The sequence below is a fragment of the Pristis pectinata genome, chromosome 3 (assembly GCF_009764475.1).
Source record: "Pristis pectinata isolate sPriPec2 chromosome 3, sPriPec2.1.pri, whole genome shotgun sequence".
In the NCBI taxonomy this organism is placed as follows: domain Eukaryota; kingdom Metazoa; phylum Chordata; class Chondrichthyes; order Rhinopristiformes; family Pristidae; genus Pristis; species Pristis pectinata.
This window is the reverse complement of record NC_067407.1, coordinates 120991509-121010194: the sequence shown is the minus strand read 5'-3', so window position 1 is coordinate 121010194 and position 18686 is coordinate 120991509. Positions and strand designations below refer to the sequence as shown.

The 18686-nt window shown below is 41.4% G+C and overlaps 1 long non-coding RNA gene across 1 annotated transcript in view; it reads right to left on the bottom strand.

Moving 5' to 3' along the window:
• Positions 1-1285: 1285 nt before the first annotated feature.
• Positions 1286-18686, bottom strand: part of LOC127567765 (uncharacterized) — a 28295-nt gene continuing 10894 nt past the window's right edge. Inside the window, exons 4-5 of the long non-coding RNA XR_007955941.1 lie at positions 11792-11875; positions 1286-1577 (exon numbers count right to left, since the gene is read on the bottom strand). This is a non-coding gene — a long non-coding RNA (uncharacterized LOC127567765). The remainder of the gene's footprint in view (positions 1578-11791; positions 11876-18686) is intronic.

Below are 18686 nucleotides of genomic sequence, written 5' to 3'. Positions count from 1 at the left end.
GGTAAAGGCAGCATATAGCATGCTTGCCTTCATTAGTCAAGGCATTGAGTTCAAGAGTCAGGAGGTTATGTTGCAGCTTTATAAAACTTTAGGTAGACCACATCTGGAGTATTGCATTCAGTTCTGGTCGCCCCATTATAGGAAGATGTTGAGGCTTTGGAGAGGGTGCAGAAGAGGTTTACCAACATGCTGCCTGGATTAGAGGGCATGTGCTAGGAAGATAGGTTGGACAAACTTGGGTTGTTTTCTCTGGAGCGGCGAAGGCTGAGGGGAGATCTGATAGAGGTTTATAAGATTATGAGAGGCGTAGATGGAGTAGACAGCCAGTATCTTTTCCCCAGGGTTGAAATGTCCAAGACCAGAGGGCAGACATTTAAGGTGGGGGGATGGAATTCAAAAGGAGATGTGCGGGGCAAGTTTTTTTTAAAATATAGAGTGGTGGGTGCCTGGAATGTGCTGCCTGGGGTGGTGGTGGAGGCAAATACAACAGGGGCATTCAAGAAGCTCTATTGATATGAACATTGAGTAGGGAGAGGGATTAGTTTAGTTGGGCATTTTATTACTAATGTAATTGGTTCGGCACAACTTTGTGGGCCGAAGGGCCTGTTCCTGTGCTGTTCTAATGTTCTATGTTCTACTATTTTCCCTCAATCTGAAACATGACAATGAAATGTTGGAGTGTTGAAGTTTGCAGTAAAAAAAACATGCAAAATTAGGAGACAGAATTAGAAGAATGTGTGTAAATCACTTAATTCCAGCAAGAGATAAACAAAAGGATGTAAAATAGTTATGTCCATATTAGCATAATCTGGAAGCCAATCCAATGGAAGAAATAACACAAGATTCTATTAAACTGAATCAAGAGTTGACACCTCCCTCAAATCACTAAGTAGATACAATGCCAACAACATACATTCCTTTAGAAGATCGAAGTGACTTAAAATGTTTGAATAGGTTTAAATCTGGAAATAATGAATCATATTTTACAAAAAAGGAGAGAATAGTGTAAAATGAATAAATGTATGGTGTATATGTACCTGCACATGTGCAGTGTGGTTAGTTAAATAAACAGATGCACATGCCCCAGCACCTCGTCATGTTTCTTCATGATTATCAACATTCCCTGCACTACCCACAGATGGAACAAGCAATGTGTGCATAGGCACACACAATATGCACTGATAGCAGCATTAATTCACTAAGGTTACTTTAATAGCACTGACGACCGCACAAGCTCTACCATCAAGAGGAACAACTCCAGCATGTCACAGGAACATCATCACCTTTAATTCTCTCTCCAAGCTGTATACCACACATATTGGAAGATATTAACATTCCTTTGTTGCTGCTATAGTAATAGTCTTGCATCACCACATAACAGGAACTGGCATGGTTCTCGAGAAGGCTCACCATTTCCATTACAACACAGCAGAGGTGGGCAATAAATATGGAGGGGAACAGATGTACAACCATCAGGAAACAGTTTAAATCCTCCTGAGCATCATCTGCAAATCCAACAAATTTGGCTTCAATTGCTTCATTTCCACTATTGGATGCACCACATCACCACAAAGCACCTAAAAAAAAAAGAGTAAAAATAATTTGGAAAAACATTTAGTTAGATGGTAGTAATTTATTTTACAGCAATAAGATTTGATTAAATTGTCACTTCTGCTTTTACTACTTGTTGCAAACAGAAAAACCTGAGGTTGCTATCACACTACCCCACTAACTTTTACAAGTTTCACTCAGCCAAGACAGTATTTAACCCTGAATGTATGTTCTCTGGAATCATTAAGGATTCAAGACTGGAGTTTCAATACTGCTTGAATATTTGTTAATCAAAAATGTTTTTAAGTTGCCACAAAGATCATCTACCTTGAAATTCATCCAACATCAGTATGCTAAACAGGCTAAATGACAACACATACAACAATGTGTGTACTTGGTTTCTAAAGTTCATTCTACTTAAGTCACTGTGATAAATTTTTGAGGCTGAATAAAACACACTGAATCTATTGCATAACATGATTAATGTGACCAACAATGGGTGACTTTCTAGACAAAGTTGCTTTATTCTGGTTTCTTTTGGAAATTTCAGGACTCACAATTAGTGCATCAAATTTTGTTACAAGGTAATGATTTGTTTGGTTCCAGAGATACTGAAATAAATTGTCAGTCTTGTCTTATCATGGTTTGATAGACTTAAGCTGAACCTCTCAGAAGCCTGGTTTGAACACATTCAGTGACTTTTCTCTTGTTTTAGAGGATAGGGAACACTGTAATTAGCTGCATATTTATTTGTGCACATTCCTATCTCTGTTGTTAATACATTCAAATGTTCCCATCTCAACATTACCAATCAGAGACATATTGAGCTGTGCAGGTAATGCAAGGTCATAACAGTCTGAAGACCATCCATATACTGTATCATCAGGAAAATACTACCTCCACACTCACAAGTACAAACCTGACTGAACAGAGCTGTAGCTTTGGGCATGCATTAGTTTCTAAAGAGGTTTGAGAAGAGTTAAATAAACTAAGTTAAAGTTTATGTTTAACTACGTTAAAGTTTTGATTACAGTGGACTACACTGTGAAATAAATGATTTATTGAATGGCAAGTTTCCTTCAGGACTCAGATAATAAAATGAAAATCCTTTTTCAGCACACACAAATTGAACAGTGAATTGACCAAGGGTATGCAATAGAATCATTCCAACGTCCATGGACTGGTGTCCAAAATCAGCACAATTGGTAATCATGTAAAAATGTATTAATGACCTGATCTAAGTGGCCTTTGACATAGGACATGTGAGTGCACTAACAGTGAGCAAAATGGTTATCAATTCAATCTAGAATCAATGGTCAGGGGAGTACTTTTAAAATAGTTTGTTAATAGATTTCTCTTGGAGATAGGAGATCAAAATTGTACACAATACTCCAAATGTCATTTCACCAAGGCCCTGTATAATTGTATTCAAAACCTCTTGCAATGAAATCTAAAATACCAAATGCCTTCTCAACTGCTTGCTACACCTGGATATTTGCTTTCATTTACAGGTCAGTATTTCACAATCTATTACCACTTAAATAACACTCTGCCTTTCTGTTTTTCAGACTGAGGGGGAGAAACTAACACTTCCTCTAATAAAATCACAAGATGAACGTTCCTGCCTTGACAATGAATTGTGCTCATTTTTGCTGTTTATAGTGCTGGTGGCAAGTCGAGTTATACACAAGGAAAAAAATTGCAAAATTGGCCAAAATTTACTCTGAAACAACTCTCCAGTGGTTTGCAACCAGAATCTCACCCAAGTTTGCACTTCTCCTGACACTTTGCTGTGCAATATTCAGTGAAGGATGCACCCTGCACGGCAGCCACACAGCAACAGCACAGACATTGGCTGCCAAAGAGAAGACCGAGAATGTAGACAGAGGGAACATCTGTCACATGCACTCAAAGGGACATGCATATCCAGGTCAACATGTTGCGTGCCAGGAGGAAGGTCCCATGTGCTACACGTTGCTGAAAGAAATTTCATAATCTCACAAAATATATCAAGTTGATATTCACTTAATTTTATTTTTACAGCTGCAGAGACCTTCACAGAAAATGCTTTATATAGAGAAATCTGAGTGATGGGTCATTCATCAGGAAATACAATTAAGGTAATTGGACATGGGATTCTTCTGTTCCTGTGCTATATTCAGTTCTGTTGGAACTGCACAGCAGAATTTTAGTGGAGGGGTCACGTCTTCAGTCTGATTATCACGTGGAGTACTGTAGCAGAGGGGGTTCCTTGATTAGCATTGGGCACTATTATTTAGCACCTCCCTCATGAAAATTGCCATTCCATTAGGTAGTCCCTTATAAGCCATTCATTCAATGCCGCCTCCTCCCCTTGGCTGGGGGATGAGATTGTGGATGCTGAGCAAGGCCATCTTACCGGTAGCCTTCTTCTCTCCCTTCTCCTCTTGTTCCTGCTGCTCTTCAAGCCTCACCTCATGACTCTTGTGCAATAGTCTCCTTGCAGCTCTTCCTCTGATACCAGCAGCTGTGTACAGTTTGCTAGATTATGAAAATCCAGTACAGAACAAAGTCTCTGGATAAGCTTGGTGTTCTGCAGGGTGCCCCCAGACAGATGTAGGCAACAGAATCTCATCTTGGGGAAATCCATTGCGCTCTCCATTACTATCTTGGTACTTATGTGGTTCTTGTACCTAAACCCTGGAGCCAGGGAACTTGTCCACCAGGATTCATCCATGTGGGCAGTGCCGCTGTTGAAAATGTTCAGCATTGTAGATGCCTTCAAGGTGAAGGAGCCATGTGCCTTCCAGAAATACGAAAGAATTCTTCTCATGATCCACAACCATCGAGGGAGACAAAATCTTTCCTGTTTCCTAAAAAAGTCTGAATTACGTACGAGGCTGGCTATGAACAAGGCTGGGAGAGCTGGCAAAATTGTGTATAATGTATGTTTAATTTATGTTTTTCTTGTGAATGCTGCTTATATGACACTATGTGCCTATGATGTTGCTGCAATTAAGTTTTCATTACACTTGTGCATACATGTACTTGTGCATAAACTTGACTGACTTTGCAGCCAATTGGAAAGATCCTGTGGTGAGGAAGGTAAAATTAATGATGATCCGACCTCCACAGAGGAACCAGTCCAAACAGAATTGTGGTTGAAGGTCTTTTGGCAAAATGTCTCCTGTCTGTGATGACAGCCTTGGAAAACCAGAGCCTGTAAATACATTACTTATTGGATAGGTCCAGGTAGGAAGTGAAGTCTCCTAAGACTCTGTGGGAAAGGCTCTTCACTGATTAGCATATCTTTGCTTCTGATCCAGAGGTCTCTGACTCACTGAGTGAGCAGCCATGGCTATAACAACACCTCCAGTACAGACTGCTGCAGAAGTTTCACTACTGAGACATCTTTTGATTAAGTATCCTAGTAGCAAAATGATTGTTGTGAACTCTATGGACTTTGGAAGATGTTTACCATCCTGCAGTCACTATTGGAAGTGAGCAATCAGGTCTCCCACTGTCAGCAGAGCTTTCTTTTAAATAGCAAGAAAGGCAATAAGCTAGGGTGATGCCTTTCTAATTCTACAGAGACTGTTCAAAATAGCCATAATGTGAAGGTTGGAACTCTAATTTATGGTGGTACAGGTGGAAACAGGTGTTGGATGAATAACAAAAAGACCAAAATAGACCAGATCAAGCATGACATGGCGTGTACCTCACATTTCTCCTCACCTCACATATTCTTTGCTACCATGCTAACTTTTTTTGCTTTGTCGGTTCAATCAAGACGCAGGCCTTGATATTGTGTCTGCACTGAAGTGGAGTTGCCTGCAAGTGGTAACTAGATTTCAGGCGACAGATCCAGAGGCCGCACCTCCAGACTGCTTGATGAGCTCGTCCACTCAAAAGCTTCTGAATTCTTTTAAAATGTCTCTGCTTCCCTTGCCAACAACCAATAACCCATACACTCCTTCCAGGCAAAGAATTCACTTGTACTTTCCCCAATTTAGTGTATTGCATTTGATGCTCACAGTGCAGTCTCCTCTACTTTGGAGAAAACAAAGGCAGATTGGATGACAGCTTTGCAGAACATCTCTCTTCTATCCGCAAGGGAAATTCTTAGCTTCCAACTGCCTGCCAGTTTAATTCTCTATCCAGCTCCCATTCTGAAAGAGGATTTATGGCCTCTTATAGTATTCCAACAAAGCCCAATGTTAGCTCAAGGAAAAATATTTCCCAAAAAGTCATTAGGATTTAATATCAAATTCAACAATTGTGGATAACCAATCTTTCCAGTTTGTATCATAGATTCACAGAGTAATACCACATGGAAATGGGCCCTTTAGCCCAACTCATCCATGGCAACCAAGATGCCCATCCATGCTAATCCCATTTGCCTACATTTGGCCCATCTCTCTCTCTCTCTCTCAACTTTTCTCATCTATGTATCTGTCCAAGTGTTTTTCTTTTAAAAAAGAAGTGTCAGAACTGGCTAATTTTGATGAAAGGTCATCAACTTGAAAGATTAACTGTTTCTCTCTCCACAGATGCTGCTTGAGCTGCTGAATATTTCCAACATTCTCTACTAATTCCAGCTTTCTTGGCTCTGCAATGTTTTGCTTCTCCAGCATGTATTTTACAGTTCCAGCATTGTTTTTCTACTTTTTCTCCTATTTTCCCTTCTTTCATTTTCATCCAAGTTTTCTCATTTACATTTCCTTCAGTAGGATCATCTGTGATTGACAAGCCTTCACCACCCCTTCTCAGCTGGCACCACCACCTGTGTCATTCAGTCTCTCTTGGCATCCACCCTGTCACTGACACTCACTTTGTTTTCTCCAACCCCTCCCCCCTTTTCTGAAATATTTCTTGATGTTAAAGTTCTCAGTCCCAATAAAAGGCTGTTGGCCCAAAATGTAAACTCAGTTCCTTACTCCACAGATATTGCCTGACCTGCTGAGTATTCCCAGCATTTTGTTTAAGAAGGCTGTTATACAATGGAGTATTCAAACACTTGACATCTTTTTTACCACTTTACTGAACAGGTACCTCATCATCTTCACTTTGTGGGATTCTGCATCTGGCAGGAAGTGCTCAGGAAATGAAGCAGTACATATCCAATCTTAGCATTATCTAAACAACTTTCACATTTGGACTGTTAATTTATACATAACATTAATGCCACCATAATACCTAGCACTGACCACTTCTAACAAGAAACAGTTCAGTCAACTCCCTTTCATGTTCAATGGCACTTACCATCACCATATCGCTATCATTAAACATAATAATGCTTTCTTCACAACATATCATGTTTTCATATTCCCTTACAACATAAAAGGAGGCTATTCAGCCCACTGAATCTATGCCAGCTCTCAGAGTTCTCCCTTTAAATTCCATGATTTATTTTGTCTGTAATCTATTTGCTCTCACATGCCCATCAACTCCTGCTGATTCTCCCATCACCCACCTGCATTAATTTACAGTAACCAATTACTGACCAACCAGCTCATCTTTGTAAGCAACCAGGGGAAAAACCCGTGTAGTTAGAGGGAGAACATGGAAACTCACACAGAGCAATGGAGGTCAGAACCTAGTGGCACAACTACAGGTTAATAAATACGACATTGTGGCAATCACCGAGTCATGGCTTTATGATCGATGTGATTGGGAACTGAATGTCCAGGGGTACACAGTGTATAGGAAGGATAGGCGGGTAGGCAGAGGGGGAGGTGTGGCCATGATGGTTAGTAGTGATATAAAATCAATAGAAAGGAAGGACATTGGGTCAGAAGAGGTGGAATCCTTATGGGTGGAGCTAAGAAATAGCAAGGGTAAAAGGACAATAGTAGCAGTCATATATAGGCCCCCTAATAGCAGTCAGGAAGTGGATGATAAGTTGCAGTTTGAGATAGAAAAAGCATGCCAGAGTGACAATGTGAAGATAATTATGGGGGATTTTAACATAAAGGTGGACTGGGAAATCCAGCAAGGTGGTAGAACTCAGGAGAGTGAGTGTGTGGAATGTCTAAGGGACGTTTTTCTGGAGCAACTTGTTGAAGAGCCCACCAGGGGACTGGCTGTTTTGGATTGGGTGCTGTGCAATGAACTGGAGGTGATTAGGGAACTAAAGGTAAAGGAACCACTGGGAACCAGTGATCACAATATGATTGAGTTCAGTTTCAAGTTTGAGAAGGAGAAGCTGATAGCTGGTGTATCGATATTTCAGTGGAACAAAGGAAATTACAATGGTATGAGAGAAGAGTTGGCCCAAATTGATTGGAAGAGTAAGCTAGCTGGAGGGACGGCAGAGGAGAAATGGAAGGAATTTCTACAGGAAATAAGGAAAATGCAGGATAGATATATTCCAAGAAAAAAGGTTTTGAATGGAAAAAAGGCACAAATGTGGATAACGAGAGAGGTGAAGGCTAAAATAAAAGCAAAAGGGGCGGTGTACAAAGAAGCAAAAATTAGTGGGAAAACAGAAGACTGGGAAGCTTTTAAAAACCTGCAGAGAGAAACTAAGAAGGTCATTACAAAAGAAAAGATGAATTATGAAAGGAAGTTGGCGGATAACATTCGAAAGGATACTAAGAGTTTTTTTTAAATACATAAGGAGTAAAAGAGAGACACGGGTTGATATAGGACCAATTGATAACGGTGCAGGAGATATTATAATGGATGATAGAGAGATGGCAGAGGAATTGAATGAATATTTTGCATCGGTCTTCACCGTGGAGGACATCAGCAATGTGCTGGTTAGTCAGGAGTCTCACGAAATGGAACTGAGTTCAGTTACGATTACTAGGGAGAAGGTGCTAGGAAAACTAAATGGGCTAAAGACTGATAAGTCTCCCGGACCGGATGAGGTGCATCCCTGGGTTCTGAAGGAGGTGGCTTTAGAGATAGCGGAGGCATTGGCGATAATTTTCCAGGAATCGATAGATTCCGGCATGGTTCCGGAGGACTGGAGGGTCACAAATGTAGTTCCGTTGTATAAGAAAGGTGGGAGGCAGCATAAAGGAAATTACAGACCTATTAGTCTGACGTCAGTGGTGGGAAAATTATTGGAATCTATCCTCAAGGATGGGGTTACGGAATACCTAGAGGCGCAAGGCAAGATAGATCCTAGCCAACATGGTTTTGTGAAAGGAAGATCCTGCCTGACCAACCTATTGGAGTTTTTTGAAGAAATCACAGGTAGGGTGGATAAGGGAGAGGCGGTAGATGTTGTGTATTTAGACTTTCAAAAGGCCTTCGATAAGGTGCCTCACAAGAGACTGATTAATAAGATGAGAGGTCATGGAATTACGGGTAGGATAACAGAATGGGTGGAGCATTGGCTGGTTGGCAGGAAGCAAAGAGTGGAAATAAAAGGATCTCGTTCTGGTTGGTTACCGGTTACTAGTGGTGTGCTGCAGGGGTCGGTGTTGGGACCGCTCCTTTTTACCTTGTACATTAACGATTTGGATGACGGAATAAATGGTTTCGTGGCTAAGTTTGCGGATGACACCAAGATAGGTGGAGGAGTAGGGAGTATTGAGGAGATAGGAAGGTTGCAGAGAGACCTAGACAGTTTAGGAAAATGGGCAAGGAAATGGCAGATGAGATTCAATGTTGAGAAATGTGCAGTTGTACACTTTGGAAGCAGAAATAAGCGGGCAGATTATTATCTAGAAGGAGAGAAAATCCAAAGTACGGAAGTACAAAGGGACTTGGGGGTACTCGTGCAGGATACCTTAAAGGTTAACCACCAGGTCGGATCGGTGGTAAAGAAAGCAAATGCTATGTTGGCATTCAGTTTGAGAGGTATAGTGTATAAAAGTAAGGAAGTGTTGATGAGGCTCTACAGGGCACTAGTGAGGCCTCATTTGGAATATTGTGCGCAGTTTTGGGCCCCACATCTTAGGAAGGATGTGCTGACGTTGGAGAGGGTTCAGAGGAGATTTACGAGGATGATTCCTGGAATGAAAGGGCTTACGTATGAGGAGTGTTTGGTCGGCTCTTGGACTGTACTCGCTGGAGTACAGAAGAATGAGAGGGGACCTCATAGCGACATTTAAAATGTTGATAGGAAAAGACAGAGTAGATGTGGCTAGGCTGTTTCCCTTGGTGGGTGAGTCCAGGACCAGAGGGCACAATCTTAGAATTAGAGGGTACGGTTTCAAAACAGAGATGAGGAGAAATTTCTTTAGCCAGAGGGTGGTGAATTTGTGGAACTCCTTGCCACGTACAGCAGTGGAGGCCAGATCAGTGGGGGCGTTCAAGGAGGGGATAGATAGATATCTAAATAGTCAGGGTATCAAGGGATATGGGGATAAGGCCAGAAATTGGGATTAGAATAGGTTTTTTTTTGTTTGTTTTATTTCCCCCCCATATTCCCCATTTCTCATTTCTTTTTTCCCTTTTCCTTGGAGCAGACTCGATGGACCGAATGGCCTGCTTCTGCTCCCTTGTCTTGTGATCTTGTGAGAATCGAACCCGGATTGCTGGAGCTGTGAGACAGCCGCACTACCGGTGGTGCCACTCTGCTGCACATTGAAGTTATGACTCCCCACAAAAGCTAGTGATCCCTGTACACCCTCATGATAAATCCTCCAATGCAATGGAAACTGGAGAGCCAAGAGCTAATGGAGAAATTTGACTTTAGTCACCTGTGTGAGAATATTAACTGTTGGCATTCCCCAACTGTCAGTTTCCACTGAAGTCAATGTTTATTTATTTTAGTTATCTTTTAAAAAACTTAATAACATACTTTAGTCCTGTACTAAGGCTAATATAATTAATTTTTAAGTATAATGATGCTTTAAAAATAACTGTTGAAGTTTGAATACAACTGAGACAAAAGGTAAATATTGAACAAAAGCATCTTCTCAGACTTGCCAAATACTTGGGAGCAGTATGTGGGAGATTTTCTCTCCTTTAGCTTCTCACACATTCAGGGTCCTCACAAAGTGATGGTAGTACATTTACTGTCTAAGTTTTCTGCAATGTGAAAAAGAGATAGCTAAACAAAAAAAAACACTAGGGGATCAGAACCTGGAGCTTGCTCCGATAATTTGCTTGAATTACCAGAACTCCCAGCTCAAATCATTAGATTTTACAGGTCTGGTCACGTGTCCCAATATCTCATTGTGACTTGGTGTCAAATTCTGTTTGCTTGCATTTCCAGAAATTTATGCTAATGGCACCATAAACATACAAGTCACTCCTCACTGGGGCTGAGGATTTTCAAGCCCACCAAGTTTAGTTCTTTGGAAAGTGTCAGGTAGATCTGTTACAGAGCACATTGCTCCTTGGCTCCTGGAGAAAATGGCTGGATCAAGAAAGTAGAAAATAAAAGTCCTATTTGTGGTTGATCAGCAAAGGTTCACAAGGGCTTGACTTCAGGCACAAGAAGCAACAAGTTCCAACTATGTGGGGATTCAGTAGTCCTAATAAGTAAATAACAAATCTCAACAGAGAAGGCAAAAGAAGAAAGCCAAATATTCCACAAGAATACACTGCTACTTACAACTACCAAGTCTTTACTGAAGTAACCATGCAGCAGATTAAGAGTTGCATTCTGCCACAGATCTATCTATGGGCTTGGCTGCCACAAAACAAAGGACTTAACAGCCCAAGAGGTTCATTGTAAGGTACATGTCTGAAACGATGCAAAGATAACAACCAGGAAAAGGTCCATGTTATACTCACTTCAAACATCCCACACTATCAACAAACCAGTAAGGTTTTAACTGCCTTTGATAAAGTTACACACCATTCTGAAGGGGTTGGATTAACATCTTTGAACTTGCTCCCCAACAACATTATAGGTGTTACTCTATTACCCAAGCTTATCGAAAGTCAAAGAAGTGGACCCATTCCCCCTTCTTAAGGACAAGTGGGAATGGGCAATATGTGCCAGCCACCTGCCTTGCCCATATACTAATAATTATTTATTTTAAAACTGTAACATGAATGGCAAGACACACAAGCACTTTTTGTAAATGAACAGTGTGTAGAAAAGGATTTACAGACTGTTTAGCAATCAGGCATTCCATGTAAATAGGTTGTTTCTACCATTGTAATCATAGTTTATAAAAGCTGATTGAGTAGGTGGGACTAATAGTGTGGAAGATTTCTGTGGCCCCCAGACTCATACACTAATAGAGGTAATAAGGGCTACCCTCACTAGATTCACTAATTCAGAGCTGGAGCTCGAGTCTCCACGCGCACAGTCTACCCGGAATAGAGTTCAAACAAATCATCTACTCACCCAGAAGCAGAAATACTGAGACAAAAGCTCATTGCCAATTGTGATATGCATGGAAGAATTTATAAGCTGGCATGGTCAGTTGACCTGTGGGAACCAATTGGGTAATTGTTAATGATATTCCAATTGCAACCTGGAATTAATCAGTTGTATAAATGTTCAAGGTGCTTATCATCTTTATATTTCTTGGCAATGTGGTGAGAACAAGATGTAGTATAATGTGTTGTCAAAGATGGCTTTCTTTATGAAAAATTGCCTCTGCAGAAGTTGGTCCTTAATCTAGCTATGGTATGTGCATTTAACTCTGGGTTTTCTACTGCCATGTCTTGCATATGCTTTTTAATTTCTGTTGCTCCTTCACATAAAATCAATTTTATTTTAATCTTTCCAACTAGAAGCTGATTGAGCTCTTTTTTAATTAAAAAGAGTGGGAGCTTCCTAGTAAAATACAGAGAACATTGTCTAGAGTAAATAATTTGTAAGATGCTGTTACAGCTTTAAGATCAACTTTGCCCTTTTATTTCAGTGATCAGTGCTACTAAGGGAAGCATTATTAATATCTACCGTGATTGTGGAAAAGAATAGGAAAATATTTTATGATACTATCAAGGTAATCAATGTTGGCTATCTACCATGCCCTATTCATCAAGAGCAAAAAAAACCAAAGTGCTGGAGGAATTCAGTGGGTCAAACACCATCTGTAGAGGGAAGGGACGGTTGATGATTTGAGCATAAGCAGTCCCTTGTGTTGCCATTTATCAAGAACTAGTTATTTTAAATTAGTAACATGAATGATGAGGCACAAGTAGTTTTTTTTAAGAGAATGTTATTGTAGAGGTAGGGTTCAAGGGCTGGTTAATGGTCAGCTAGTTGGCTACTGTGCTACAGAACCACCTTAGGCTCTGCATGGAGTTGTTGGATTTTATCACCCCACAGATCAGCCAAAGCAAAGAAACTGGTTAGTGCTGGGGATGTCTAGGAAATTCAATCAAATGAGAAGTTATTGTTGGGCCTGCCCATTTACTATAATTAAGTTTAAAAAGCCCTCCCAAATGAATGGAAAGTGATTGATTCTTGTTCCCCACTAATAAAACAAGAATTTCCAAACTTTTGTTCTGCAAAAGAAATTTACATTTCTGTGGTGCTCTTCACCTATTCAAAGAAATCTGAGAACTCTTCATGGGCAATAGCCAGAAAGCAAATTCTGAATACAGAAAGGGAAGTGGACAGTAGAAGTTTGCTGGGGGGAAAATAAATAGGGTCTTCAGCTGACTTTTAAAGCTTGAAGGACAGTGACATGACAGAAGTGTTAAGGAGGATGTTCCAAAAGTCTGGTTGAGTTTATTGTCATATGCCCAAGAACAGTGTGGTACAAGTACAATGAAAAACTTGTAGCAGTTGTGCAAAAAAAAGAAAAAACAATTCCACGGTGTCTGAAGGGTTAGCTTCCAGTGTTGAGAAAGGGAATAAGGAGTGAGTCTAGAGCATATGTGGAGGCACTTAAAGCTGCAGGAGTTTGCTGAGGAAGTGTTTAAAATAAACCTTGATAGGATCTGGAAAATCAACTGATTGGGATAGAGCAGAGGTTTTCAACCTGTGGTCCGTGGACCCCTGGGGGTCCACGGCGGGTTGCCAGGGGGTCCGCGAGCATGCCAAGAAAAAAATGGAAAGGCGACCTGTTACAAAGATGTAGCTTACTTGCTTGCTCCAGTTTTCCACTATTCAGAAAATCAGCCATATCTATTCTATCTGTTATAGGCGACAATCTTAGAGACTTAGGCGGTGTTCCCTTCTGGTAAGCTGCCACTTAATATTCAATTTGTGTAGTCAGTAGTGTTCACTACTCACTAGTATTCTGTTGTGCACTGTAGTGTTAGCGAGACTGAGTGACATTGGTCTGCCTTAATAATATTGCTTGCTTACCTACCGTGCATTTACGCCACAGTGACGTCACTGTTAAACGAAAAGTGCACAAGCATGTAAATTTTAGATTAGTTTTGATAATTTTGTTTATTGGTAATAGTAATTAAACTGTCCAGCGTGTATTGCTGAGTATGGAGAAGTTTCTGAAGAGAAAAGCTGACCAGAAACCGGAAGATTCTGATGATGAAGGGGATGAGGGTGACCGAAAGAGAAAACAACGCAAGTACGATCCAGAATACATTTCATATGGCTTCATTGCAGTGGGGACAAATGCGGACCAACCTCTGTGTTGTGTGTTTGCAAACACCGTCCAACGATGCAATGAAACCAGCGAAATTGAAGTTTCATTTAACAACAGTACATCCAGATATTGCCAGTAAGCCGAAGGAATATTTTGAGCGGCAAAAGGAGCTGTACCTCAAGCAGAAAGGCAAAATGACAGCCTGCACCACTGTAAACGAGAAGGCTCTTCATGCATCAAATTTGGTAGCATTACAAACAGCACGTTCCAGAAAGCCTCACACAATTGGAGAAGAGCTTATACTGCCTGCAGCAGTAGATATGTGCAAAGTTGTACTGGGAAAAGAATCCAGTCAAAAACTGAAAGCCATTCCACTGTCTGATAACACAGTAAGCACAAGGATTGGTGATGTGGCGGAAGATATACAGAGCCAGCTGATAGCATGTCTTCAAGTCAGATTTGTGATTCAGCTCGATGAAAGTACTGATGTTGCCAGCGCTGCGCAGTTGTTGGTTTATGTTCGATATTGCTGGGAAGGAAAGGCTTTGGAAGACTTTTTGTTTTGCAAGGCGCTCCCAGGGCGTACAACCGGTGAAGAACTTTTCCGTGTGCTTGACACTTTTTTTGTATCATCAGCATTGGCGTGGACATAGTGTATTGGAGTATGCACGGATGGTGCTGCTGCAATGACGGGACGGAAATTGGGTCTAGTCGCATGAGTGAAAGAAGTAGCTCCACACGTAGCAGCAACCCACTGCATGATTCACCATGAGGCTTTGCTGCAAAGGAGATGGATGAAAATCTTGCGGATGTGTTTTCCACATGCATTAAAATCATTAACTTTATCAAAGCCAGGCCGCTCAATCATCATTTGTTTGAAAACATATGCTTGGCTTCCATTTCACAGCATAAGCATTTGTTGCTACATACAGAAGTCAGATGGCTGTCATGAGCCCACGTTGATGAATGGTGTTTTTCTAAATGAGCATAACGGATCATTGGCACAGTTCTTGACAGATGAGATGTGAGTTGCCAGATTAGTTTATCTTGCAGATATTTTCAACATTTTGAACAGCTTAAATCTATCATTGCAAGGACCTGGCTCAAATGTTCTGAAAATGCATGACAAAATCAATGCCTTCCAGAAAAAAAACTCTGTATCTGGAAGGGAAGATGAGAGCAAGGCGTCTATGATATTGCTGGCTGACTTTCCGACAGTGAACAAGACTAAGACAGGTCATTGCGAGCACCGTTTTCAACCATATTCAACAGTTGTCACATTATTTCCATGAGTATTTCGGCAACGATGACAGAAGCATGTTTGATTGGATTCGAAATCTGTTTATGATTTGCTTACTGATTTAACTGGATGTGAACAAGAAGAATTGGCTGAACTGTCATCTGACAGGACTTTGCGCTTGCAGTTCAACCGAATGTCACTGTTGTCGTTCTGGATAGCATGTTCCCAGGAGTATCCACTGCTGTCCGGCAAAGCCGTCAATGTTCTGTTACCATTTGCAACCACTTACTTGTGCGAAATAGCATTTTCTGCAGTCACTACCATGAAAACCAAATACAGATCAAGACTGAATATTGAGGATGACATACGTGTATGTTTGTCACACATAGCACTACGTTTGGACAAACTCTGCAGTGCAAAACAGACACAACCTTCATATTGAACTGAACACTGAAAGACACCCCTGGTAATTATTGGTGATTGAAATAGTCACTATTTCAATAGGGTCTATGTGCAGTAATTTAAGTGTTGTATGCATGAATTATCGATTGTTTGATTTTGTGGGCTTTGGGGGTCCGCCATCTAACAAGGACATGTTCTTGGGGGCTGTAGCATGAAAAAGGTTGAAAACCATTGGGATAGAGGAAATGTGGATTTTGGCAAGGGGGTGGAGAAAATCATAAATTCATGACAACGTTTAAGACTTAGCCTGGCTACTTCTGGCCACTTGTGGTCCTTTTTGGTACAATGGTGCCATGCTGATAGAATTAGATTACACACAGGTGATGTCTTTGGGTCATGACTCCTGCATCTTCTGCAGGTCTCCACCTGCCATTAGCTGGGGTCTTGTTGACGACTTGAATTGCTACTGTTAATGTTATAGCAGCCTGGAATGTGACATAATTTAAAATTTCGAGCTTTAAAACACACACTTGCCCCATTCCTGTCAGTTGGGATGGAGAAGGGGTTTAAAATGCAGAGAATGATGTCACTCTGCCGTAAATGGTTTATCGGTTAAACCTATTGGTGGAGAAGTTTAACTGTGCTGGAATTACAAAACAAGGAACCTATTGCTGGATCTGGTGCAGCTCACCCTAGAAATTCTTGCACGTACTTAACATGGTAGTAACATCTTATTGAAGAGGTTTTGTGCATGTTCACTGGATTTAATTTTAAGAGTCACCAGAATCAGTGGACCAACTGGCACTGTTTGCAATTCTTAAAGGTGAAGTACTCATTCCCCCAAACAATTGCTGGAAGCCAGTGCACAGATTTGATGACCTTGATAGAAGTGTGGTAGATCAGGGCACTAGAGGGGCATCCTTAATTTACTCCTGTTGGTCGGAAGCTCCAGGATTTTTGACTTAGTGACTGTAGAGCACAGATATATATTTCCAAGTCAAGATGGCGAGTGACTCGGAGGGGAACCTGTGCGCCTGGTCTTCCCATGTGCTTTCTGCCTTTCTCCTTTGTAGTAGTAAAGGTCATGTGATGCTGGTAAAGGTAGCCTAGACAAATAACTGCAGTGCATTCAGTAAATGGTACACAATGAAGCCACTCTGTTTTGATGGCTGAAGGGGTACAATTCAAGCAGCTACTATATCCTGGGTGGTGTTGCTGCTGCTCTTACTCACTCAGGTAGAGTATTCCATTACAGTCCTGATGTGAGTTATAGAGATGTAAGGAGGTGAGCCACAAATTGCAGGATATGAAGCCTTTGGTATGTCTTTGCAGCCACAGCATTTGTGCCTGGTCCAGTTGAGTTTCTGGTCAATGGTGGGTTACTCTCTTGTTGGAGATGGTCATTGCCTGACACTTTAGTGGTGTAAAAATTACTTGCCTCTTGTCAGCCCATCCTGAATGCTGTTTTGATCTTGCTGTATGTCGAGACAGGTTGTATAATTTGCTGAGGAGTTGCAAATGGAATTGAACATTGTGCAATCATCGGCAAACATCCCCACTTCTGACCTCATGATGGAAGGTAGATCATAATGAAGCAGCTGAAGATGGTCATACCTAGGACACTACCCTGAGGAACTCCAACAGTGATGTTCTTGGCTGGTTATTTGACTTCCAAAAACTACAGCAATCTTTCTTCGTGTAGGCATGACTCCAGCCTTTGGAGTGTCAGCACTTCAATGACCATTGATTTCAGTTTTTCAAGGGTACCTTGGTGCATGCTGGTCAAATGCTGCCCAGATCTCACTCACCTCACCACTGAAATTCAATTCTTTAGTATATCTTTGGACCAAGACTGTAAAGAGGTCTGGAGCTGAGTGGTCCTGGCAAAATCCAATATAGGTCCTTGAGGCCTATAACACTGACTTTCTAACGGCAATGCTTCTGTTGCAGTGATTGTTTTGTGACTACGGTGTTGGAGATAAGAGTAGATGTGGTGGTTAGTCCAACAGGCATCAGTACCTGTCATGGTCCCAGTGATATGGGCATCCTTACAGAATATTGCTTAAAGACGTAATCTAACAGGTGTCATTGGCTGGAACAGGAAAGTTGCCATGAGGTTTTGTGCTTGTACTCTCTGACCAAGTAGGATGTTGGTTATGACAAAACCATGCTCCAAACATTTTGTAGGTGTCAGACTCTACCGGAGTCGGCTTTCTCTGCATCCTCCTTGCCAATCACATCTTTCCAGAGGATTGTGTGTTTTCCAAATCTAGCATTAAAATCACTGAGGGTGATCAGTTTGTCTCCCTCTGGAACGTGGGCCAGGGATTTTTGTTTTTCTTTCAAGGTTCTCCTTGATCTAACACAGCTTCCAAGGTTGGGGCATGCACTGACTATAGCATGTTGTGAAGAGATCTGGAACTGAGCAATTCCACATTAAAGTGAGCCAGGGGTTATGAGACATCCACTTATCCCACAGAGGGAGTTGTGGACACACCAGACTAGCTCAGTCTTGCTGACAAAGTTCACCCAAGAATTCAGCGTTCCTCTTCCAGTTTGTGTTCCCACCTTTTTCTTTGAGCTGGCCATCTCACACCTGTCTTGTCTCACTCAAGATGTCAATGTCAAAGCATCAGGCTGTGATAGCAGAGTCATGTTCAGGACTGCCTCTGCTGGGACTATCCATGAAGGTCATGACATTTCAGGTCCTGAATCTCATAGTCTGTGTGTAACTCCTTTTAATGTGCTTGTTGTGCAAGGGAAACCCTACAACATCCTAATGCTGAGTTTTGACCCAAAACATCAACAATTCCTTCCCCCCCCCCCCCCCCCAATAGATGCTGCCTGACCTGCTGAGTTTCTCCACCAGACTGTGTTTGTTGCTCCAGATTCCAGCATCTACAATCCCGTGTGTCTCTGCCTACAATATCCAGTCAAATTTCCACCCACTTTTAAACAAGGCACTTGGTTGCAGTTCTCCAATGGGTCATTAGTGTCACTCTTGAGCACATTGCAACAGTTTATAACCAACTGATTTAAAAATAAATCCTGCCAAGGATGAACAAGACCAACCAAAAACAGATGTGATCTAA